The sequence below is a fragment of the Ischnura elegans genome, chromosome 1 (assembly GCF_921293095.1).
Source record: "Ischnura elegans chromosome 1, ioIscEleg1.1, whole genome shotgun sequence".
Lineage (NCBI taxonomy): Eukaryota > Metazoa > Arthropoda > Insecta > Odonata > Coenagrionidae > Ischnura > Ischnura elegans.
The window spans coordinates 77573185-77600516 of NC_060246.1; the positions used below are offsets into that span (position 1 = coordinate 77573185).

Consider the following 27332-nt stretch of genomic DNA (forward strand, 5'->3'; position numbering starts at 1 on the left):
AAATATATTTAAGCTTCCCTTTTATTAATTCCCTCAACGGTTTTGACGAATTATATAAGACGCAGCTACACACTATTTCTGATTTCGTTACATGCGCATTTCTCCATCAATACGCAGTTACCGAAAATAGTCATGCTTCGTTTTGCATTCTGCGTTTTCACTTACGAAAAGGAGTATGTTGTCGCCAAAGTCATCACTGAAGTACCGCCAAAAAACCATCTCCAATTTTAAATGCACTTGCTGAATCTTATCATCTTTTCAGCTAGCAACTCAACTACCAAACATGCAGCGAGTAAATAAAAATTTTAAAATTAGGAAATTTTAAGGAAACGCAGTTTTCAGTATTTTTCGATTAAATAAATGACAAAGTTTTCTTGGGATAATAACTGAAGGCAATACATTTTAATTTTGGAAGTTTTGATGCCTTTCTCAACATTGCGATCGGTGAAATGATAGATACAACTGGTTCATTCGTCTTTGCTTATGATATAATAGACCCCAGCTTTGAATAATCCCCTGTATAACTCCATAGAGTACCACTCCCCGCAATAAATTATTTATAGGAATATTTTGCAGAGAGAAATATATGCAATTCATTCCCTTATAACAGTATAAAGGCACTTGAAATTTTTATTTTCCTTAATTTTTTTGAGGAGAGTGTTTTATGAGTTAAACAATGATCATATAAACGGCGTTCAACGACGACTGTCAATAAAAACGTAATTAATACGTTAATTCCTCTTTTGGTTCAGACTATGTTGTGACCCACCGATAGCTCACGGCTGTACTTAATTCTGCGCGTTGTGACCCACCAATGGTTCATCTCATAGCCACTGCCTAGAGGTGGCGCCGCATCAGGAGGCCACCAGTCAATCAGGATAGGTGCGCGGGAAGTAGAAGAACACGGGGCAGCTACCGTTTGAGTTAACTGCAGCTATGGACTATGCTAGACGCCGTTATTTTCAGGCCCAGCAGTTCCTTCTACAATCTTGAGGATTAACTGGTCTATTTACGTGAATTATGCCCTTACATTGCAGTAGGAACTACCGGGACGGGACTCGGCGCTGCTAATTTTTGGCCTGTCGCAACCTTGGTGGATTGAGGTTTGTGTTAGACGAGGTCACCTGAGAGCACTACACAGACGGCGCAAAGTATTATTTTAAGAAGAATTCTACCTATTAATGTAGGTTTACCTGGAGTATTTAACCCTCCCTAACCCAGAGCTACTTCAGGGAGAAATCAAATTTCAAGATTTTTCATTTTGAAAACTTGAAAATTTTCCATCAAATCATGTATATCATGATAGCTAAATATTTCGTCATTAAAATTTACACCACAAATTAATGTGTAGTTTTGATATTCACCAAATGGGGCTGAAAATTTATGCATTTTTGATGTTGCTTAGAAGAAACATTGGGTTATTAAGGGTTAAGAAGTATTCTGGTAGTCCACCATCCCATCATGTGCTTTCCTCTTCAATTCACAATAAGGCCTACTCCTCTAAATTCTATCTAGAAATCCTAAAATTTCTTGGACAACAGGTGAGTTACAGATGGTCAGCCGTTTCGTGAGGCTCCTCACGATCTCTCTCAGAATAAAAATGGAATTTTTAAATATTTAAATCTGAATTAATTCAATTTTAATTTTAGGAATGAAAAATAGAAAATCGGATCCAATGGCGAGACAGCAATTATATAATATTAATTTTCAATACTCCTATACATATGCAATATGCATGTACCCACTTTTAGTATAAAGCGAGTTTCGTCCAGGGCGGTTTTCGCGACTCACCAGTGAGTTTCTCTAATGTATCAAAGTCTTTGAATAAAAGAAAAAATTCTATATAATTCTATGTATATAATACTTGACCATTTTTTATATTTCCTTATCTATTGCGTTTCAGTATGGTTTCTTCAACAACAGTCCCTAGTTTTTCCCCTGGTAATCAAGGCGCCAACTCAACACAAAATACTAGAAAAACAAAAAGCAAATACAACTAACAACAAATGAACATCGGAAAATGAAACATAAAAATAATGGAAACGTATATAAAAGTGATGTCGGTCATTCGAAGTACACGCAATAATCCGTCGCGTCTACCTTCCAGTCGCACTTCTTAGGTTACCATTTTGATTTTAAACATACAAATTTTTGTGTTTCTAATTCCTTATTTAGCAAAAACTGCGACAGCCGGAGAATAAGGTATGACAGAAAATTTTTCATGAACATTTTATACCACTGAAATTTCAATGGATTACGTTTGAATGTTACACTGCGAAGGGTCTAATTTAGGTTACATTTTGAATGATTGGGTAATAAATTAAAATTCATAAACAATAAAATATAACGCTTTTCCCTAATTTTGAATATGATCGGTAATTTAAACGCAATTACGAGACGAAATACGTGTTAAATAAATTATTTCGATGCATTAACATAAAAAGTTGTCAAAGACTTTAATTTAATAGGTTAAGAGAGAAAATTTCTAAAATTATTACACATTCGGATGGAAAATTGGGATTTTTAAATATTTAAATATGAATTAATTCAATTTTAATTTTATAAATGACAAATAGAAAATGCGGATTAAATGGTGTGAAAGCAATAGTAAAAAAATAATTTACAATACTCCTATCCATATGCAATATGAATATAACTCTCTTTAACCTCACCCTGTGACTATTGATAAATAAGTGACTATAGCTTTACTTCCTTTTCCCTTCTTTTGACGAGCATTTTACGTAAAACAAACAAAATTACGGGGTTGGATTGGAGGAAGAGAGAATTCTGAGTGCTAAGGATTGTAAGCTATCTATACAAGTCCTTATGGAATTATTTTCGTACCACATGAATCTCTAGATGAGAATGTGGCACTAAAAATTCAATAATAATATTGAAATAGCATTTTTTTAATTCTGACAAAGTTTGGCTTAGGCCCATTACCTTGAGAGATGATCGCGAGAGCTCTCATTCTCTACACTTGTTGCTGTATTAGAGTTAACAGCTTTATAGTACTCCTCAATTGGATTAGAAAGGGACTTCAGTAAAATGGAAAAATAGAGTCTCAATACTTTATGCCGAAAGTTTGGGACGTAAAAATAACAATTTTTTACCTTCCTTACTCCACAACTGTGATATAGACAATGCGGGAATATTTTAAGCTTCAGGTAGGCACGATTTTTCATCAGATCAGAGCTTTCGATTATTCAACGAAGTTCCTTGATTATACTCTCCGACAATTCCTATGCTTTTAGTTGTCCTCAGGCGGGTTCTCTTGCGTTATTCATTTGTTAGTTCCCTCCTACAGGCTCCCCAGTCACTTGTAAGATGGTTCTCGGCACTGATTTCCCCCATAGCATCGTCAATTTCTACACATCGTTATTCCATCTCTTCCTGTGCCTTATCTTTTCATTGATTAGTTTGGTTTCTTCGCATCTTAGGAAGAGCTTCAGTATCCTCTTTTAGGTTCTTGTATTTCTACTCTTGTAATATTTTCTTTTCTTCTGAGGAAGGCCTATTATATTCTACATGAACTAAGGTTTCCTATTTAGCAGATTCTTTTTTGCTACTCCCACGATCACCAACCTCCGTAGAACACTCATACCTACCGGTGTCCCTTGAGTTTCCCACCAATAGACTAGGGGTGATTTTCTACGGCTTTATTGTCCCGAGAAGTACTCATGCCGCCAATTGGCTGTGATTTTACTCTACCACCACCTTGAAAAGTCAACCGATATTCATGTCTACCACCAATATTTATATTCTACCATTGTTCCGACAGTTAGTTACTCTTTCATGCCTACATCATTCCTATTTCACTCAGTGTAGGTACTCTCTTTAATTTTCTCTTCCTCTTACGCTTATCATACCTTGGCTTTGATCAGTTAAAATGACGAAGGGGACCTCTATTGAAGCTGCTGGGCACTCCTGCGTAAACAAATCACATCCTATGAAGCGTTAATGGCGTACGGAAAATTTCTCGGAATTAAGGAACGCGAGTTCCAAGAATTTTTGATAGAAAGGAAAAATGTCAAATGTAAATAAGAGAGCTAAGTCCCAACAAATATATTTTCGCGTCTTTGGAGATACATAAGGCCTGCTGAAATTGAATTCAAAATTGGCATATTAAACGAGATGCTTTCGTTCCTTGAAAGGTTCTCCAGCGCTACCGAGTCCATTCAGACATCGGAATTTATATTTTTCCGCTTACAAAAAAGCATGAAGTTTTTTTTGTAAAATATTCTTCATCGTTCGATCAAAATTCTGAAACCGGAGTTTCTTGAATGGATGGCCTTAAAAGTTATCTTAAAACATACATTAAAGAATTTTAACTTTAAGTTAACTGATAAGTAAATTTGGATGCGTTAGTCATCCACATCGTTTCACCCATGCATCACTTGAAATCAGTCTACAGCTGAAATTTTCTAATGGAAGCTAAAATTTGGTTTGGTTTGGGTATAGAAGCATCCTACAGTAATTATTTATACCCTGATGTCTTTAAGCATCGCCTTGATTATTTATAATATCCTATATAAAAGTGATAAGCTTTATTCAATTCGTTTGGTGAAAGGAACTCATGTATTCAAGACTATAAGGACAACTGAATTTTATTATACACTCACAAGCTTACACCTTGCTTTATTTGCTTACAACTTATTTTACATTCTCAAAATACCAGACGATGCCATATTTGTAATCAAAGTATGCAAGAAAAAAATAGCCAGTTTCAGTTTAAGGGCCCACTAAATCACTACTCACGTCTCAAGTCGCGACTCACACTCGGCTCGTTTGCCACGTTGGTGTTTCGATACCGCAGATGGTTCCCAACTCAAATTGAATCGCCAAGTTCCAGGGTGCACGCCCCCATCGCCTAAAGTTATTAGAACGAGACATATCTTGTAGAAATACTCCCACGCGTAATAAAATACTTCAGAAATGCTTTTTTATGAACACGAGACAAGAATGAAAACAGTCTTGGCAAATTCATTACTGTTTTAATCACAGTTTTCAAGTTAGTTGAGTTGAAGTTAATTTTTAAAATACGAGCTCGACTGAAAGTTGACTTGAGTTTGAAATCTGAACCACCGAGGTATAGAGAGGAGGAGTTTGAATCAGGTTCTGAAATACAGCCCGTACGAGTTTTCTATATGAAGTCAGGTCTCAGGTTCTTACGTCCGAATTCTTCAGCCTCCCCCGTCGACGTACCTTTTAGCTACCCAGCTATATCATCGAATCCTCGAGCAATTATGAGGGAGGGAGTTTTGAGTGTCGAATTGATTGCATTCCACATTTCGATCCTGGCATTTGGTCTCGATTTTATTAAATTCCTTCTTTCTCTCTCAATATCTCGCATAAGTTCTTCACTCCCACTTTAATTCACTCATTTTATTGCTTAATTTAAGTATCACCATTTCCCTCATTTCTCCTCTCAGTCTGCGATCCATTTCATCCTCAACTCAGAATTTATTAACATTCCTATTCCGGTATTTTAATCTATTAATATCTAAATCTCCCATCTTATCAGTAAGAATACATTTTTTCTCCCATGTACGAATAATTTTCAAGCGATTTTCCTCAATTTGTTTAAGAAAATCATAAAAAAGGAAGGCGTGGTTTAAAGAATTCAGTAGTATTAATTAATACTATTTTCCAGTTTGCACAAGTACTTCCGAGTTATACATGGCATAAAAATACATATTTTTTAATATAATTTCCTAAAAATAACGGTATAGAAAGTCAATATTTTAGAGCTATCGCACATTAAAGTATAGTTTTTAGATGATACAAGTGAAATTAATTAACTGACCGAATAAAAGTCAATATTTGATACTATGCTAACAACTAAGCGTATTACCCTCAACATTCAGAATTGTATATGCTCATTCTCACACTTACTACCTTGGAATAATTTTCCAGGCCAAAGATGCAAAATTTTATGTTATATACAAAGCATAATTTATTCCGAATAAAATGCGACTTAGGATGACAAAATTTTACTTGTGTTTTATCATTATCCTTGGTCTACAATATTAAGATTGGTACCATGTAACTCTTCACTCCAGTTGTCCTTCTTCCCATTCACTATCCCTTCAAAGATTGTCTTCATCAGGTCATCATGCCACGTGTAGAGGCCGATTTAAGTTGTCCAGTTTTCTTTTTAGGGGTTTGAAAACACTCCTATGTATCCCGCTCTCCCTAGCCCCTCTCTATTACTTACACGATCAATCATTTCATCTTCATAATTCTTCGCTCACACCAAATTTCGAACGCTTACACTCTTGAGTCCTCTCCTCCTGTCAACGTCCCTGCCTCACTCCCATAAAGAAATATGCACAATATGTAGCACCTGATGAATTGTTACCTAACAGCAACGCTTCTATTCTCAGCTGTGAGTACATACTTCTTTACATAGAATGCCCTCTTGGCCTTCGCTAACCTACCGACTATTTACTTCTATTTACTCTATCTTATTTCTGAAAATTTCGAGGTCCTGTTTTGATGACCCTGACCTGGATTTTTAATGAATTTTAAATTTTTCTGCCTACCGCGTTTTTTTCCCGCGTGCTCTTTTATATATTATGAGCCATTTCGTTTGGAATTAGCGTAAAGCAGCCCCCCTCATTCAGTCCAGCGCCACCTTCGCGTATTACATTATTCACTTGTCCATCCCGCAGATGAGAAGCCAGCCAGACCGTCTCGGATCTAGAATGCAGAATGTGACATAAACGGCCCTTAATCAAACGAAATGAAGGCATTCCTGCACACTTCATTACCCCATTCGCGTTTATCATTTTCACCTGTGGTCGTCTCTCCCATCTTCCCAGGGTGGATATTCGCCATTACGATCTCCGGTCCCACGGCACAATTTCATTCTCCTCCACCTCCCCTTTCTCCCCTTCCCCCTACATTCATCCCCTTAGTTTCTTCCCCTTTCTCGTCCCTATTCCCCTTCCTTTCCTCTCGTCCTGCCCTTCCAATTAATTTTTAATGCCACTCGCTAAACACCTCGAGGCCCCTCGAGTCCTCCTCCTACCCCCAACATCCCTCTACTCCTCTCAGCCTCTCTCTAATTTACCTACCTTACGGCCCCTTCCTCTCTCTCTCAGACTCTCCATCCTTACGAACGGTTTATTTAAAATATTTATCATTGGATACGTTTGATATGATTCCATTATAGAGGGCTTCGTGAAATATACACTTCTGATCTAAAACAACTCACGGTAGCACAGAAAAACACTAATTTATGTCCTGTCTCTTGACCGCCGAGGTATCAAAGATGTTACTTTTCATGCACAACCTTTCAGAGCTGGAATAAATTATAATGGGCATACCTCTATCTGTATCATCTGTATAGTGGACATATCTCCCCATCTCCATATCCCGGTTGTCTGAAATATTGATTTCAAGCAGTCAAACGCTTGCGGTAGTTTATTTGGAGAAATTTTCTACGTTTTCCTTCCTAATTGGACATCCCCAGTACTATTTAGGCATACTTTCCTCTCTTTCCACCCATTATTTTCATTATGTTCCTCCCTCTTCCTCTCTTCTCTAACATTCTCCTCTCTAACACAGTTTTGAGAATTCCCTACCCATCACCAAGAACCCGCTCCATCTGAACCCTTCGTCTTCAAAGTATTTGCTCTAGAAGCTTCCTCTCCTCGCCCACCATGTCAAGCACTTCGTTGTTTCTCTTTCGTTAACTCCACTTTATCCTCTTCTGTATCATTTGCACCCACATTTAGATCGCTCCTTCTCATCTTTCAACACGTTCACGTTTCCGCTCCGCAAAGCGCTACACTCCATATCAGACTCTTCACAAGCACTATGATCATCCCTAATCGTGCCCAAAACTTTTTTCTTGACTCCTCCTCTCCACCCACTTCTCCTTCTCCATTTGATTGCACTCCATGATTTCATCTAAGGAAAGAGATATTTGGAAGGGTTTCCCACGGCCTTACCAACAAAGTTTCGTACGTGACACCATCTTGAACTACCTTTTCCTATATATAAGTATGGCCAGGGGATTATTATTGTGGGTTTCAGCTATTAGAAAAAAATCTAACAAAAAATTCATCCATTATGAGCCAATGTACAACGTCGTGACCCGTACAACGCGCACATGTACGAAATTTACTTAGTCTAAGTATTTACTCAGTTTAAGAATTTTCCTATGTATATAATATGGCTCCCATTCTTGGAACTATCTGGCATAGCTGCCAAAGTAGTAAAAAATTTCCTCCGCCAGTAAAGATATAGGATTCAATAGGAAGGCGCAAGCTTTACCATCGCGACAGGGTTGTTATAACTTAGCGCATTGGAAATAAGAGTAACACTAAATGCGCTAAACCTCTGTCCCCCAATTACCTTATCGCCCTTGAAACATAACCTAATAAAATAATGCCCGTTAAGTTTGCTTTCATTTAGCAAAAGAGAGCTCTGTCATCCTAACTTCTGATCGTCTGCTTCTGAATGTAGCACTGTAGACTATGTAGTCATTTCGTAGCTGAGGAGTTATTATAGTCCATTTCATTTCCTCCTATCCAGAGATATCGTCTATTAACGTCTATTAATTAACGTCCCTATAATAGCTGCAAACTAATTCACTGATTGTGTGATTGATACAAATTAGCAGCCCAAACTGTGATATGTGTGGGAATATGGAATATTGTACGTAAAAGTAAAAAAAAATTCATCGGGAGGAAAAATCTGAAATCTTAAAAAAGTCGATTAGTTTTCGAGATATATCGACTTGAATTAACATGGGAGGCTTATGGGACTAAAACTTTTTCACTTTTATTATGTATTTCTAAATATGTGAGGAACATGAGATTCCCTTGACATAAACTAGATTTTTTGGTTGATTTTTTGGTGTGGTTGTCATTGCGATAAATTGATATTTAGTATTTTTTATGATTTTTTGAAAGTGCCCCATGCTTTTCTTATGGCACTACGTTAGGATTTTTTTTGACCAACTTGCAATCATCACAGGACAAATTCCTTGAAACGCAAGATACTAGATTTTTTGGTTGATTTTTTGGCTATCTCGAAATTTTCATATGTCGAAACAATTCCGAGGAATAAACGATTTCGACTTTCCATTGTAGAGGTGGTCGAATTTTCAATCTTGGATTTCGGCGTTGAGACATGTGCCATATGAAAATTTGGAATCTTTAAGAAAAACCGTTAGAGGGTTCTCCGAACCCTCACGTTTGAGCTTACTTTCGCCGTAACCCTCTTGGTTAATTCATAATTAAATTCCGAAAAATGTCCTGCAAGCGAAAAATCATTGTCGCCATTTTTTTGTGGAGCAGGCAATCTTGAATATCTTAGCAACCGTTTAAGCTAGAGGAATGAAATTTTCAGAGTAATAATATTATTAAAATGGTCAACTTTTGCAATGATGACCATTCCGCTCGATCGATTCATGTGCGAGTTATATCGATACGAATCTCCTTGGATACGCTTTAATCGCTAATAACTTTTTTATTAATCAAGTATTGAACATGAATGTCATACAAAATACGACTGAAAATGTCATTCATCCGACAAAAGTTAAATCAGAAGAATCGATTGATTAGACTCGAAGTTATGATCGATACAAGGTTGTATTCGATTGAGCCATTTTTTGGGCTTATTTACATAGTTACGGAAATAAAATTTTTAACAATATGTAAGGAAAAAAATGAATTATGCGCACACATAAATTATTTAGATGAATTATGTTTCCTACTGAAGTAACATCGATTTGAATTTATATCTTTTTGTATTAGGCCCCCGTAAGAAATACACGCATCCCGTCCAATTACGTCACCAATATAAGAACATAGGCTAAATTTTGAAAGCGGGGATATTAGAGAAGGCAGGGATAAGGGAGTGACCATAGAAGGGATATCAATAGGATTGCGGATTTTACAGTACAGATGTCAGCAGTGTCTAAAGTACGATTCGATTAGTATAGCAAATACGCAAATTGGCATAAGTTGATAAGTGTGTACGTTGGACCAATGAAACTTGGTAAACAGGTACATCTTGGTATTCCTCACGATACTCTATGGTAGTATGTTTTGTATTCAGTCTCACGTTCGATATATATCGAATCTACTTTTTCTTAAAATATATCGAATTGCTATAACATGTAGGATTTAACATTCAAGGACATAGTTTACTAGGGATTAAATAGTAGATACCCATAAACTGGATTTAAAACCAATAGCATTGCGGATTTTACAGTACAGATGTCAGTATGATCGAAAAATCGATTCGATTATTATAGCAAATACGTAAATGGGCATAACTTCCATAGATTTACCGTTAGATCAATGAAATTTGGTGATTGGGTACATATTGGTATTCCTCACGATGCCCCATGAAAATTTGTTTTGTACGTAGTCTCACATTCGATATATATCGAATCTACTTTTTCTTAAAATGTATCGAATTGCTTTAACATGTAGGATTTTACATCCAAGGACATAGTTTACTAGGGATTAAATAGTAGATACCCATTGACTGGATTTTAAACCAATAGCATTGCGGATTTTACAGTACAGATGTCAGTATGATCGAAAAATCGATTCGATTATTATAGCAAATACGTAAATGGGCATAACTTCCATAGATTTACCGTTGGATCAATGAAATTTGGTGATTGGGTACATATTGGTATTCCTCACGATGCCCATCGAAAATTTGTTTCGTACGTAGTCTCACATTCGATATATATCGAATCTACTTTTTCTTAAAGTATATCGAATTGCTAATACATGTAGGATTTTACATCCACAGGCATAGTTGACCAGGTATTAAATAGCAGATACCCATAGACTGAAAATTAAACCAATGGGATTGCGGACTTTCCCGTACAGATGTCAGTATGATCGAAAAATCGATTCGACTATTATAGCATATACACAAATTGGTATAACTTGAAAAGTATACCCGTTGGACCAATGAAATTTGGCGAATGTGCACATCTTGGTAATCCTCACACTGCCCAAAGGAAATATGCTTTGTATGTTGTCTAACGTGCGATATATATCGAATATGCTTTTTCTTCAAATATATCGAACCGCTATAACATATAGGATTTTACATCCAAGGGCATAGTTGGCCAGGTATTGTATAGTAGACACAGAGACTGAAAATTAAACCAATTGCATTGCGGATTTTACAGTACAGATGGCAGTGTAATCGCAAGATCGATTCGATTATTCTATCAAATACGCAAATTTGCAAAACTTGATTAGTTTATACGTTGGTCCAATGAAATTTGGCAAATGGGTACATCTTGGTATTCCTCACAATGCCCAAATGAAACATATTTTGTGTATAGTCGCACGTTCGGTATTAATCGAATCTACTTTTTCTTAAAATATATCGTATTGCTATAACATATAGGATTTTACATCCAAGGACATAGTTGACCAATATAATTATGTGGAAGATAGCCATAGACTGTAAGTTAAATCAATAGCATTGCGGATTCAACAATACAAATGCCAGTATAATCGAAGAATGGATTCGATTATTATAACAAATACATAACATTGGCACAAGTTGAATAGTGTATCCGTTGGACCAATTAAATTTGGTGCTTGGTACATCTTGGTATTCCTCACAATTCCCAAAGGTAATATGTTTTGCATGTAGTCTCACGATTGATGCATATCGAATATGCTTTTTCTTAAAATATATCGAATCGTTATAACATAAGATTTTGCATGCACGTACATAGTCGACCAGGAATTTTAGTGTTGATGATCAAAGATTGGAAGGTAAATCAATCGGATTGCGTATTTTCAATGCACGTGTCAGTATACTTGATAATTCGATACGATATTGATAGCAAATATGCCAAATCTTTTTTGCAAATTGGAATAACTATTTTTTAAGACCAAAGAAATTAGAGGAATCGTTACAATTCAGTATTTTACAAACTGCATTATGGACATTCGTTTTGCAAGTGGAATATCTTTATATATTTATCGAAAGAATCTGAGTTGTATTTTCAAGAGTGGCTTATCACAATGCTTATGAACTTTAACAGTTGAAAAATAACCACATAATCAACAATCTCTTGAAATTTTTAAAACCTTATTCCGATTATGTGTCAATGGTTAACTTAATGGATCAAAGAATCAATTATCCGTCAAATAAAATCACATTGAAAATAACAAATATTTCTAACAGTGAAAAATTTAGTTCCTTACCCTTTCAAAAAACGGCGGGGAAATTTTTGAATATTAAACCACTTATGGGCACATGACTCGAAAATATGTGACACAACTATGTTTCCACCCCCCCTAATTACCCGCTTGATGAATTCAAGCGCCCAATCGACTCGTTTATTATAACAATCACATCACTATCAGCTTGAACCCTGATTTGCATGGCATATATTTATGTTACAACTGAGACTCAAAGCCTGAGGCGTGGAAAGTTTCGAAAGACATGCATTTTAGTGTAATTAACTAAGGTGAAAATTTTTTATTCGAATCTGCACTTTGCTTGTCTGAGAGTAAAAAAGATCTTTCCTCAGTTAATGATTTTGGTATAAAATGGATCGAATTCCTATCGCAAAAAAATCGTTGTAAAAAAACATTCTTTCTCCCTCAGTTCTAATTCAATTCAAATCGATTCACAAAATGCAGTTTTAAATAATATCTGCCTTCTAGAACCCCGTTAGTATTATAATCACTCCTCTTTTCCGCGTTCTCGGGCGTTTTTCGGCATTAATTTGACTTATTTTGTTGGGAAAGGGCCTAGCTCAACTTCTCTCGCGCGCACCAGTTCCCTTACACAGCCTAATTGTTTTCCTCGGCGCGCCACGCAGCTCTCTTGTCAGTGTTGTTTTGACGCCCCGTGAACCAGTCCACTTGACACCTCCCCACGCGTGCATACATTTTCAGCAGGCCCTCTTCCGCTTCGCGGCCGCCCTGTCCCGTCATCATTACGAATTCCTTGCCCGGCCGACCGCCTCGTTCCCTTGTTTTTCTTGCCCCTTCACTCCCCCCGTAGCTACTGTTGCCGCGAACGCCGGACTGAGTAAATGTCGTGGATGCCCGTGTGATGTATGTTGTTCCGGTCACGACACTGTACAATGGCTCATGGATTTTTAAAAATATTATGACCCATTTCATCCGGAATTTTCGTTAAGCATCCCCTGGCATCTTAAACATTAACGCATCCGTGAATTTCATAATTCTATTGTTCATCCTTCAGATGAAAAGCCAGGCTATCGTGTAAACAATACGGGATGAGAAAAAACGGGTCTTAATGATTACCTGCTCATTTTTATTTGGTTTTGCTGATAGTTTTTCTTATGATATGGTGGATGTATCTCAACGCTAGTGCCTAAAGGAAACAAATGTGGCTTTTCGGCAAAACCTTAATCTCAAAAGAATTTTCTCATTATCACTTAATTATTTCAACTCTTCACATTTTATCACCAATATTTTTTACGTAGCATATTTCATTTGGAGTGAAACTAATCCCAATGTACCTTAGTACCTACATTTTAAAAAATCTTTCAATAAACTTTGTAATTTGACTCCAATATTATTGCAGCTTGCGGCGGCTTATTAAAAAATTTCGAGTAAATTTATGCAAAATGGCCAAAAGAGGTATTTTTCAGGAAGAGGATTAGTGATGAGAAGAACCTATTTCGAGGATTCGCTCAATATCGCTCAGAGCGAGCATTTTAAGGGCACTAATTGAGAGAGGATCTCGGTAAAAATCCTTTTTATAAGTACTGGGGCGGTAATTAGCTATTAGTGGGAGTTTTGAATGAGATTTGCCCACTCAAAAAAATGCTCTCTCGTGGATGATGTGCACCCCTTGTTAAGAAAAAAAAATTCAGAAAATCGCCGTATCCTTTGCGGTGAAATTATGCATTTTCTGCAGAATTTATGAGATGCAATGCATTGTTCAGCTAAAATTTCCATGCTTAGAATTTCATTTTCAGAGATAAAACGAACGTATAACGTGCAAATCACTCAACTATAAAATATTTTCGGTAATTAGTTCGTGAATGTTTGGTGGACTTGTACAACTCATCATCATACATTTTTCACCATAACTTATTTTCTAGTTCAACTGCTGCCATCGAAATACAGTTTATACAATTTTTTTGGATTGAATAGTTTTGGATCATTACTAAACTAATGTTGTGCAATAGGAATTCCAAGTTAAGGCACAAGTCTAATGTATCTTCAATTTATGCCTCCTTTTTTATTGCAAAACTTTACCAACAGTTACCCTTTACCAACTTTACTTTACCAACAGTTACCACACAAAATTTCCCTTTACATTATCCCTATATGAGAGTCAATTAGTTATAGTATTTTGTGGAAAGCAAATAGTATGCTATTTAACGGCTGCTTCAATCATTTCCTTCTCGTCCTCTCTTCAAGTTCATTCTTCGCTTAGTTATCAATCAGTAGTTATTACAGCTTTATGCATAGAATTTCTAGAAATTTTTGCATCTTTTATGGAGATGATATTTCATTTAGCTTTAAGGCGAAAACATGGAGGTTAGAATGCTCATAGCGCTTGATTCCTTCTCTCTTTCCCAATTTTTATCCTTATTTTGGACTCAAATTCTTTGAATACATCACTGCGTGTAGTCCATTCCTCCATTTCTCTTCAATCCGTGTTTATTGCTTATAATGCATTTCATGCCATAAATTTCTAGCGCATAAGCTTGGCCAGGTATGCTTAGATATAAATTTTCTTTGTCGAATGCGCTACATACAGCGTAACTTGTTTAAGTACTTCTCAATGCCCGTTGTATTCTCTACAATGGTGTTCATCTTCATCAATTTTGGAAAATGACGCATTCGCATCGGCTTAAGCATTATATTATCTTTTATTATCGTACTTCTGAATTCAACCAGAGTTGATAGAAACTGTACTCCCGCATCCTTTTATGATTTTATCGAGTGTCAATTGGGAAGTGGTGAACGGCAAGTTTAAAACGTTTAAGTAGTTTATGCCTTTTGTTTGCTCGAAGGTGTTAGGCAAAGACATATGTGAATTTATGCTTGAAGATGATACACCCGAGAGAAAATACGCAACCAGGTGAAATGAAATACTATGTATACTTTCATCATCGCAAATACCATTTGTATTCAACCATTTTCTACACATATTTACAGTTCGATCAGCCCATTCATCACTAAGAGACACGTACATCCCTGCGCTTCCATGAAGTTCATTTTATCTTCCTAACTTCCTTCTGGTCTTTGATAGGCGGAAATAAACTGGGGGGCCAAAAGTTTCACCCCACCTAGGGGCTTGACCTTTTGGGCCGCCACGTCATCTGATTAAGTCTAGTCCTAACACCTCACCCAAGTTTAGCCAAACACGGGAGAGGATAAGCCCTGCGTGAATCTTCTGCCGCATGCAAGTCACCTTTGGAGACTCCGCTACCGTTCCTTCCGTAATTGAGTTGCAACGAGCTCTCTGCCGTATCTCGCCTCAAGCACATCCGCAAGGAAACACGCTCCACGTCCCCGGACTGGGTTTGCCCCTCGAGGACCAACCGACTAGACTTCGCCCGCCACTCACTCACTCATTTGCCGGCAAAGGAACCCGTTTGATGTCTTCCCCGGCCACGTCGTCGTTTAAGCGCTGCATCCTCCTCGCCTTCCGCACATACTTTGGGGTCTCGACTGCCGCGTCGACTGCGGGGTCGTCATAATACAGAGTCCTCTAGATTGCCTCATAATCACTACAAAGTAGGGTCGTCGCAGCCCACCGTTTGTTTGCTAATGGCGCACTGCTAATTATAGTGTTGAAGCATAGGCGTCGAGAAGAGTGGAGTTTGTTTACTTTCAATTTCCCGGTTGAATTTTATGGATTCAGTTTGTCAGCATCAAACATTTCCAATAACTTCATGCATGAGTTTAAGGGTTTTCACTTTTATCCGACGTTTATATAGTTGTCACGATTCAAATGTATTTAGCTTGGTTCTTACAGGATTTGGATAAGGTAACAACTCTTCTTGAATGCCTGACGCTCTGCATATGTTCAATAACTCTAAAACAAACATCATATCTGCCCACATCCTCATACAACGATACACTGCCTAGCCATGGTGGACGCATATGCGATTACTCGACGCATTGAGATAGGACTCTGTTATAATATACCTCTTCGCTGCTTAACATCGTCTCTGGAACACTTTAAATTTTGAGTATATTTTAAGAAAGAGATCGGTATGAACACTCATTACGAAACATTGCCCATTTCAATGTTGATATATAAGAAAAGTATTTTTCGAATTTTCATTCGTATTTTAGTTGCTCAGTATATTCTCAAACAGTTTCGGACCAAACGAAGGGAGGTACGAGGCGGCATATATTGGTCGTAATCTCATAATGAAAACAGTATAAAATGAAAATATGAGCACATTTGCATATTTAGATCAATACCGAAGTGTGTGATGCGTATATTAGTCCATGTGAACATCAGAAACATACATCCAATACTTCCAATGCGTTTCTTGAATGTCAAATAATTTTCCCGAATAAAAACTCATAAAAATCATCAATAATCAATACAGAAATATAAAGGTATGGAACATACTGATAATATTACGTAATGTCCTAGTAAGGATCCGCGTTAGTTATTTTCTTCTCATACTGTAGCTCTATATTTGAAGCTGTTGTATCGCGTTTTAATGCAAAAATGAAGGAGCTATGTTGCTTTTACCTTTACCTCTAGATAAAGATAACTTTTAAGTTTAATTTTACTCCGCGTGGGAGATGCCTCATAAGACCCATGGAAGACCTCGTGAACTTGCTCTCTTCTACTCCAACGGAGGCGGCGAATGACGGCTCCGTACAGGTTGAGGTCGGAGTGTTTACGTGCTTCGCCTTGTCTGCGTGGGGTGGCGCTAAGAAGCGGGAGTGAAGTTCCAATTTTACAGACTGTATATGTGTGTGTATGTAGTGCGAGGTGATTTGGTGGGCTGCTGACAGATGAGGACGACGTGGAGTCTCGAAGCGGAAAGACGGAATGGGAAAGGTCAACGAGTGCGCCGAGGGAGAGCCACTGGAAGCTGGAAGGCTCGCGTCAGTGGAGGAAGGAGTTCTAAGGAGTGCGATATGGCGTCAAGAAATCGTTGACAAACGTTATATTGCGATTCTCGACGGTAAATGGTCCTAACTTTTGTCGTCACACTTACACAAATGGGTAAAATGTGTTTTAACCTTGTTTTACATTACATTCTACGTTGACATATTTTCCTTGCGAAAAATAATGGTAGAGTACATTATTATGTAACCTATAAATTCAATAATTTCATGACTGCGAATACTTATTTAGATGATAATGCATAACTTACCACCGCGCATAGTGTTGAAATAATTATGATGCTTTATTTATCTTACCTTTTCGTCGACCATAAACCTGAAAAATCCTAGACTTAACGAGTATATCAATAGGATAATTGTGCAAAGAACGAAAGGATATCGTAAATACCTAATATGTTAGATATTGATAAAATTTAAATGATAACGTTTTCTTGTTTGTTCAACTTAGTCAACTATAACTTAATCTTGAATTCAAAAGCCCAAAGAGGCTGCTCTCGGTGAACTGTTAACGAATAAATATTCGTAATTGGTATAGGAGTACTAAATTCTCATTCTTCACACAATTTTGACCCACCATACCGCCACTAGAAAACGAAAATATGCATAAAATTAATGGTGCTTAAGTATGTTTGTGTTGAAAAATACATGATTTGAGAAAATACATTTGAGCTAAGGGAGAACACTATTGCGATGCTTTCATGACTGGTCAGGCCAGTGACCCGTGATGATATTCCACATAATTTCTCACTAAGAAGTTTTTTGTTCTATTTTGTGACCAAGGAAATAAATCCTGATGAGAGCTTTGACAGGGGAGCGTTTTAGCTCAGTGGATAGAGAGCTTAGCAACTGATCGAAGAGTCCTATGTTTGAATCCCAAAAGCCTTTCGGATAGCCCAAAACAAAATCCATAAAGTGCGAGTTACCCACTCCAATAAATCATGCTGCAGATAATCAGGGGACACAGGGTACACCGGTTTCAAAAGCATGGCAAAAATGTCATCCCTCACAAACACACCTTCATTGCTTCCACCCGAAGGTTGGTGTGGATAGGGGCAAAGCTTACTCCAAACTAAAGTTTAGACTCACACTTCAAATCCCGGGTGAAGCTTTTGGGACAGCCCAAAGCAAAATCCTCGAAGTCCTCGTTCAGTGAAAGGAACTGCCCTCCCCCCGCTCCAACTTTGTGACAGTCAAACGCCTGTGACTTGAATTTGGGGTGAGCTCTGCCCTCCCCTATCCACACTAACCTTCGGGTTGAATCAATAACTGTGGTTGTACCAGGGATACTATTTTTTCCATGCTTTTGTAACTGGTATGGTTCGTGACCCGTGATGATCTGCAGCATGATTTGTTGGAGTGGGTATCTCTTGGCTCTCAGAAGAACGAAAGGGTTTCCGTCAGGAATGAAATCACGGAAAGAGGAGACACTCACTCTGGAGGAGAGGAAAGTTTCCGTGCGGAGTTTGCGTGGGTCTTTCCGGTCCCAATGTGTTCACTTGATCAAAAGAATGAGAGAGAGGAGGAGCGCTCAAGGAGATTCTGAAGTGGCTGAGAAAACGAGAAGAGGGAAAGGGAAAGGCAAGGCAGGGAACGTTGAGGAGAGGAAGTTCTCAGACTAGAAGGAAGAGACGAGACTAGAGACGGATGTGTGGAAAATCGTGAAGAAGAAGAAGAAGGAGGAGGAAACAGGACAGAAGAGATTGAAAATTTATTGCTTAAATAAACATGTTCTCTGAAACTTACCGGACCAGTTTTACAATATCTGGTTAGAGTCATTATACTGCCTTTTTTTCCGTGGTCATTTCGCATTCCTAATCCAAATTCTCCTAGTTCGTTTCCATCCCTCCCATCCCCGACGGAGGCGTTCCAGTCCCCCATCATTACTAGATTTTTCTTAACCGGAGTTTCTCCAATTATTTCCTCCATCTGTCCATATGTCTCATGTACTTCTTCCTCCCTATGATTGATTGTGGGCATGTAGGCTGGAACCACCGCAAGATTGGTGGGTCGCGCCTCAATTTCTACCACCAGACCAATTTCTATATCGCTTACCTGGTCTATACCTACCACTCGTTTACCCATCTTCCCGTTTAATACTAAAGCTACCCCTCGCTGGCTTTCCTCCCCACCACTATAAATAACCCTATATCCATCACTCCAATAGCGCCCACTATCCTTCCGCCTCACTTTTCATAACTCTAAGATACCTATCCTCCCTTTCTTCTTTTCCCTTTTGATATTTTCTAGCCTCCCCACCCTCATCATTGTCATCACATTCCACGTCCCTGCATTTATTGCTTCCTTCTTCTTCTCCATCTTCTTTATCTTCTTTTCTTCTTTCTTCAATGCTGCGGCTGATGATGATGATGTGTCTCTGCAAGCATTTCGCATGTTGAGGACCTCGAGGACCTTGCCGACCTCGCTGCTGTGAACGACATCCACTCTTTCCGTAATTTCATCCCTTTCGATGAGTTTCTGAGGCTCAATTGGTTGTACTCCATGTTTTTAGGGAAGAGCGTTTCCCACTCCCAATCCAACATTGTTTTTTACATGACACCATCACGTGGACTACCTTTCGTCTGGCTTCTACCCTTCGACCTATCTGACATTGGTGGAGTAATTGATAATGAATCCCACCAGTGCAGCTCTATGGATCATAGGACCGCGTTTCACCACGACAATGCTGTAGCCCAACGGAAAAGATTGAACATACAATAGGTGCAAAATTCTTTTTGGGATACCTTCGATTCCCTACTTGATTATTCCTTACTTACTTAATGGATTTGCAAATTCACACACAGCAAGAACGATGAGAAGCAAAAAAAGAAGGCAGCTTACAAATAAAATTTATCGACAAATATCGATCATAGGTAATCATCATTTTACCGGCAAAAACCCATCATGATGCATCACAAAATCATCACAAAAAATGACAAAATGCAACATGTATTCTTCATTCCGATATGCATGAATAATGCGAAGGAAAATAAGGGGAGAGTCTATGTGAATGAAGTTAATTCAAGGCAGTTTTCAGTGGTTGAGTATGACGCTCTGTACATCATTGGTGAAAAACACGTTATCTAGTTATCATCCTTGGACTAGTTTGTACTTCATTCGTTATTCACAAGATTTTATGAAATTCTTATCATTTGATACTAACATGATCCAAGCAATTCCCAGTATTTACATTTTGTGAAAAAAAAACCTTTCAAACATAATGCATATGTACATATAAATACATCTTACGCGAAAAAAATCGATACATATTCAAGAATTTTTGGAAAAAAGTAGTCATTAAGTAGAGCTAAAAATTAGTGTTTTTTTATTTTCACCAGTTTGTGGAGCAAGTTATGATTTCTGGTGACGAATTATTGAAATGAAAACTGATAAAGGTTTTGTTATATTACATTGTAATTCAATCTAACACAAAAAGGACTATAATTTTTTAAACAACAATCCCTTCATAAATGATTTATGAATGCCGCAATTGAACCAGATAGGTTCAGAGTAATTACTACTCTGACACCAATAAAAATAAGTACTTAATTGTCGGATAACGAAAAAATGAAACATCGAGGGAATCTGACTGAAGAGAAAGACATTTCGGAGGCATAGAGGGAAATAAGACGCCAGCGTGAGGGGCAAAACGGCCATTGAGGAAGAGGAACTAGGATGAAAATACGCGGTGCGACGATTAAGGCTTTTCCTCGTCTTCTGTGTGCGGTCTCCGTTTCAAGGACCGCCTTTTCCTCCTAAGGCGAAGAGGTTTGCTCACGATACGGCTCGAGAGACCAATCCTAACAGAGAATTGTGCTTGCGTTGGGGTCTTCAAGGACGTCTTCTAGCTAATTTGTGTCATTTCGGTCCTTTTGGAAAATAAAGAGCAGGTTCATCAGGGTTCAAACTCGGGTAATTTCTGTATTTTGAGGCAGGATCAATCAACGCCAAAATTGAGTTGTTCGCGGGGAAGAGTCTAATTTCGACATTGATATTTTCGTCCAAGTCTATTAAACAAACATAGTAATTCAAACCCTTAATATTCTCCTAATCAATAACTTGCGATCAAGCTGTCTAAAACAAAGATCGTGTTCGAGCGAACAGTAATTTAAAATTGCTTGCTATTATTATGCCATTCAAAAGCTATTATTTCATACAAATAAGATTTCATCGGCCTGAAATTTCTCTGTTTGCGGATTGTAGATGCATAAAATTAAGAAATATTGATGTTTTTTTATATATATTTGAACATACCCATTTAACACAACAAATAATAGAGTAAATGCGTCAAGATGAACTTGTGGCTTTGAATAACTCGTAAATGTAATATCGCCCATAATTTATTAACGGATACGTTGAAAACCGGAAATTAACCTGTCAGTAATTTAATTAGGGAAATTTTCATGATAATTTTAAAGTGGTTTCATGATATATTTGTACATGCATGTCTGTAGTAGGCTCAAGCACTAGTTCTACGATAACGTTTTGTAGAATCGATCGTCATACATACACAACGCTTGCCGTTCGTGGATTTGCACATTATTGAAAGGTATTTTCAAGCGAAATTTTCAGGTAACATATTTCTGATTTCATTTCCAATTTCCTTTTATTGCTTTTGAAGGAAGGCAATAATATTTGTATTGACCATGTATTCTTTCTATTACCAGCATTTCTCCGATTCTATTCTCATTAGCACTGGAAATCCGAGCAGAACAAAGCATTAGCTCATGGAGACTCTAGGGCCATAAGTTTAATATCGCATGCGGCTTAAGTAGTGCTGATAAGTGTTTCACCGATGAGGGCAATTAAAAATGTATAATTGGGGTAAATTAGGTCGGATTCAGGAAGGGAAAGTCAGCCAGAGAGGCAATAGCGGTGTAAAATACCCTAGACGAGAGCAATCTAGGATGTGATCAGGACGTGTTTGCTTACTTCGTTGGGCTTAGACTAAGCATTTGATTGAATGGACTCGGTAAAATTGACGGAAATCAAAAGTAACCTAGGCATAGAATGGAGAAATAAGCGACTCTTCCGTAACATTGCCTTCGCTTGGCTCAGACCGCCATGCGAAGGCAGCCCCACGGAGGGGTGAGGAAGCATTGGTCAAATAGTGAGACAAGACTATCCACTATCGCCCTTAATGTTTAACATACATGGAAAGGAGGTGGTTTGGGAACATTGGGACGATTAAAAGCGGGAATTGAAGTGGAGGGGTGGGCTATAAAGGCAGTAAGAACGAGCATTTATTAGCCAGCCGCGAATGGTTTACAAGTTTGATGATTTTGTTGAACGGTACAAGTGATATGGGATGCATGTTAACAACGGAAAAAGCAATGCAATTTGGTAATGCAACGAGGGCAAGGAATTTAGGAATTGAAAAGTAGATGGGCAGAAACTAGAGCAGGTGGAGCAGTGAAAACATTTGGACAGCAAAAAAATGGATAGAGAGGTAAGAATGTGAGGAGGAAAATCGCGCAGCAGGCGTTAATAAATGGGGTAGATATGATGAAATAACCTTTATATTAGAATGTAAATAAAAAGCTAGAGATGAGTCTGATCAGGAATGTAGCGCTTTATGGTGCGAAAACGTGGGAAAGAGGACGATCAAAACTTAGGGCGTTCGGGATGTGGATATGGAGGATAATGGAGAAGGTGAAAAAAAACGACGAAGAGGTTGACATCTTGGGTGAGGAGATCGGAATAATGGGAGTTAAACACATAATGAAAGCGAATAGGCTTTATAGAGGATAAGAGAAAGAAAACTATTCAGGAAGGAAGGCCAGACAGGGGGATTCGTTGTATTCTCAAGCAAGCTTGCTAAATCGATAGAAGGCCTATGAATTATTGAAGCAGTAGCTTGTCATGAAGTTAACAGCTTACGGGTTGCTTGTGGGGCTAATAAGTTTGCAAAGATTTAACGAATAGCGGCTGATCTCTTTTGTGGATTCTTATCGCTATTCCACGGCTCTTTCCTACAGATAATGAGTTAATCTCTTTTCTTCTCTTAGTAATTTATCCTTTATTTCCTTATAAATTCTCTAGTCTTGCTACGCATGCTTGATTTTTCACTTCTCTCGTCCATTTAACTATCCCTCTCCGATCCTCAGTTTTTCATTCATTGAACTATTTACATATCCTTTCAAGCTCTCTCTTTCTTTTCCTACCTTCGCTTCCTAAACTGACTCTTTACGTACGCACATATTCCAATTGGCACATATGCGGCCGCAATTGGGCATGATCCAACATCCTATCTCGAAAACACCGTCCAGTGCCTCATGCCAGTCTTGAAAGACATTCGCTGAAGTCCGCCACCCAACTCTGAAACTAGCTCGGTCGGTCTTGTATGTCCATCGTAACGTGGTATGGTGCTCATTGTCAGATTCGTCGAGCGGAAGGAAAGGTGTTGACGGGGAAAGTAAACATGAGGGAAAAACAGAGTGACGGAACCAAATGAAGGAAGACGCAAGGACGGAGGAGAGTGGAAGAAACGGAGGAGGGAAGGAGAAGCAGAAGGGGCGAGAAGTAGTGAAAGTCCGCCAAGTCTTTTCCCAAGAGCATCCGAGGATTGCGCCTTCTTGGCTCCTTCGGACTGCTTGAGTGGAAAGTCCTCAGGTTTCCCCCGAAAGGATCGACGTCCCCTCGGGAGAGGACCTCTCCTCTTCCCATCTCCTTCCTCACAAGATCCCCTTACCTCTCCCTATACTCTCGCAAGAATCTTGAACGAAAAGCACGCGTCCAGTTAAGTTTACTAGCATACGGTTAGAACTTTAGTTCATTTCGAATATTTAAAAAATCAAAATCGGTCGCATTGAACTTTTTTGCAGTGGAATTAACCTATTATGTTTCAAGGGCAGAGGTTCTAGAACGCTCGGAATTTGCTATGGAATTAAATTCTATATTGCAGTGGACGCTTGATGGAATCTAAAGTTTCAAGAGGATAATTAAAAATCATGAATAAAATTCATATAACAAAGAAACGTAAAATAATAACAATTCACAATTTATCATTCCGCCAGAGATATTTTGCGTATAAACCTTATCTCTGCAAACCATACGAGTATCAACAAGCACAAAAATTATACTCAGAATCTATTCACCAATCTAAAGGCACGGCCACGTTGCTCAATGAAGATGCAGTTAAGGAAAAGAGCAAAAACAGCAATGGAGAACCTACTAAAGCAATTAAAAATGTGAATAAAAAATAAGATATGTAATATGCGGCACAGAGAGAACAATAAGCTCTGGTGGTAGAATTATGTGAAATGGAAGCCGAAAATGAACACAGTAACGGAAAAAGGAAAAAATACGCAATCATGGCGAAGGTAACTAAAATACTCTCAGAAGAGGAATTAGAATAGGCTTGGAATGTAATTTACACAAGAAAAAATACTAGGAAAATTTATAACAATATAGTTAATACATAAAAAAGAACAATAAGATGGATAGGAAATTCTCTGGAAGCAAACAGCATTCATCAAGTAACGGATGTTAATATCTCCAGAAAAAGGTCAGACGCAATCAAAACAAGGAAATGGACAGAGAAAGGGGAAAATAAATGAATAAAAAACAGAGCAAAGCTCTTCTAAGTATTACAAATGCACAGTTATCGAAAACAATGGGAAGAGCAGACGGTGAAATTATACGCGTCAAAAGGAATATAATTCAAAATAATCGAACCAGGGATCCAAAATAAAATGATAATCACTCTAAATTTATTAATGATAATGTGATTTCGTGTACTTATGTAGTGATACTGAACGTAAAAATATTACAAGTATTCGATGTATGAAATTCAGCCACCAAATTCCCTGATGGAATTAAATGTGAATTGTGAATGCGAATGCGGAATGTGAATGTGAATTATTTATCGCGTCGTTGTTACAAACGAAAGTGTAGCAGGAAAGGGATTTAAGAGCATGAAATAATTCCTTACGCATGATAGCGCTATACGTCAAACCACAGCTGCAAAATTTAGTGCATTAAATCGATGAAAGGAAGGGCCGAATTGGTGGATTTTAATTTTGCCACATCATTGCACTCGGGACGAGTAGATTCAGGGAAAATGCATTCCTTTAAATAAAGAACGAATCATTTCCCGAAGTCTTTATGTTCACCTTCTCCACTTCAAATTTAATGGCGTTTAAAACGACACGAGTGACAAAAAAGAAATTATTTAAACCCTGCTAACTTTTTTATTATCATTCTCATTACTGGTGCATGATGCGTTTTACTTGAGCTCTTTCATAGCTTTCTAGCTAAGATTTAAGGCATTTATGCATGAAATACTTTCATAAAATGTACATTCTAATATTTGTACATTAATATTTATAAAATATAGAAGTTGTTTCATTTAATCGAAGACAAAAATAAATTTACGTATAGACCACGTATTATTATGCAAAAAATACTAACTATTTTATTATTAGTGCCTGCGTTTGTTGGAAATGGAGACATTGATTGCGTGAATCATATTATGGCTGCCGAGAAAATGACTCCACCTCTTAGTTCCAGTCACCTCCGTTTAAAGCGAATGCCTCATTCATTTTGCATAAATTTTGGGAAATTATTTTTGAAATTTATGCTTTCGTTGAATCGAAGGAAGCAACGCGGCCCAATCAGAGAGAATTCTTATCTGAGGAACTGATGTAAGCCAGCAGGCTGATAATAGGTATTTAAGGTGAAGCACATCGATTATGGGCATCGCATATTTGGGGAAGACAAACAGAGAAATAGGTCCCTGGAACGCTCGAAAATTAACGCATGTGGTTGCCAACAATAAGCCGGTGCGAGGCTTGTTACGGTTTATCCGTTCGTATTTTTTCATTAATTCGTCGTTCAATGCAGTTGCCGACGCGACGCGGCGTTATGATTTTGTTGCATGATTTCACACGTATTTTGAGAAAATTGGGCTGCCAAAGACATCGCGATACCATTGGTGAGGAAAATTGAACTTCAAAAGCTGCTCTGGTCTCGACGCTTCGCAGTAATTATAATCACTCTCCGCGGTTGTCTACGTGATGGTGTGGGTAATACGGGTAGATTGCCAAATTTAGGTGCCTAGTTAGATTGAAACAACTACATATATTGAGGCAGTGAGAGAAATGGGAAAAATAGGAACTAGAGCTTAGGTATAAAAGCTTGGAGAATGATAGAGGTGACTCTACGACATTTTCATTCAACCGGGTAAAAGATTCGAAGGTAAACATTTATCTTAACCGTATAAGATCGTTTTGCGCTCTAGTTAATAGCAAACAAAGAATCTCTCATGAGGGACTTCGACTTCCTACGATAGGTAGGAGTTTTTTTTATTTCTATCTTAGATTATATTTTCTTCCAATCTGAATTATTTTTTTACCCTGAAATTAATTAATCACAGTCATATGTCTCAGAGTGCTCCTCAAAACTGCCAAATTTTGTGTCTCTCTACGTTTAAATGACTTGATTTAGTGGTTAATCGCAGTAAAATGAGTTCATAAAATGACAATTGAATCGTAGTTTTTAATAAATCACTCGATTTCATGTAGTGTATAGGCTGTATTCACTAAAATACACGCCGCGTGAGCAAAGCCACTGAAATCTACTTTTACGCGTGCTGGTGTCCGGACTTTATATTGTCTTATTTTAAAAATGTACGAAATAATACGGAACGGCCGTGGAATAATGAATATTATTTCAGTATTTATTTTCTGCGGCATTTTCAGAATTAAACTACTATAGTATTGAATCATCATACTATTAATATCAATTGCGATATTAGTCCAATAGCAATTTCTTTATTGATGCTCATTTTATGAGGAGATCACAGATGCTTTTGGTACCAGTTTGACACAGCCATGTACTTCTCAGCTTTTTTCTTTGAACAGAAAACACTGCCAAAACTTAAGAAATAGTTTACATGACTTTTCGACAAAATAGTTATCATTTAAAATAGAGAGACATACTAGTGCAGTCCGCGTGACTTAGAGGAGATTGCCCCGACGTGACGATCGTGACAAATAATAAAATAGTTAATATTTTTGCATTATAATACGTGGTCTATATGTAACTTTATTTTTTCCTTCGATTAAATGAACTTGAATGAAAACTTCGATATTTTATAAAAAATTAATATACAAATATTAGAATGTACATTTTATGAAAGTATTTCATGCATTAATACCTTAAATCTTAGCTAGTAAGCTATAAAAGAGCTCAAATAAAACGCATCATGCACCAGTAATGAGTATTTGAAAAAACGTC

The 27332-nt window shown here is 37.7% G+C and overlaps 1 protein-coding gene across 1 annotated transcript in view; it reads right to left on the reverse strand.

The window, feature by feature from the left end:
* The window catches only part of LOC124154843 (pneumococcal serine-rich repeat protein), a 353437-nt gene that overhangs the window by 268859 nt on the left and 57246 nt on the right, over positions 1 to 27332 (reverse strand). The gene's annotated exons all lie outside the window — the stretch shown is intronic.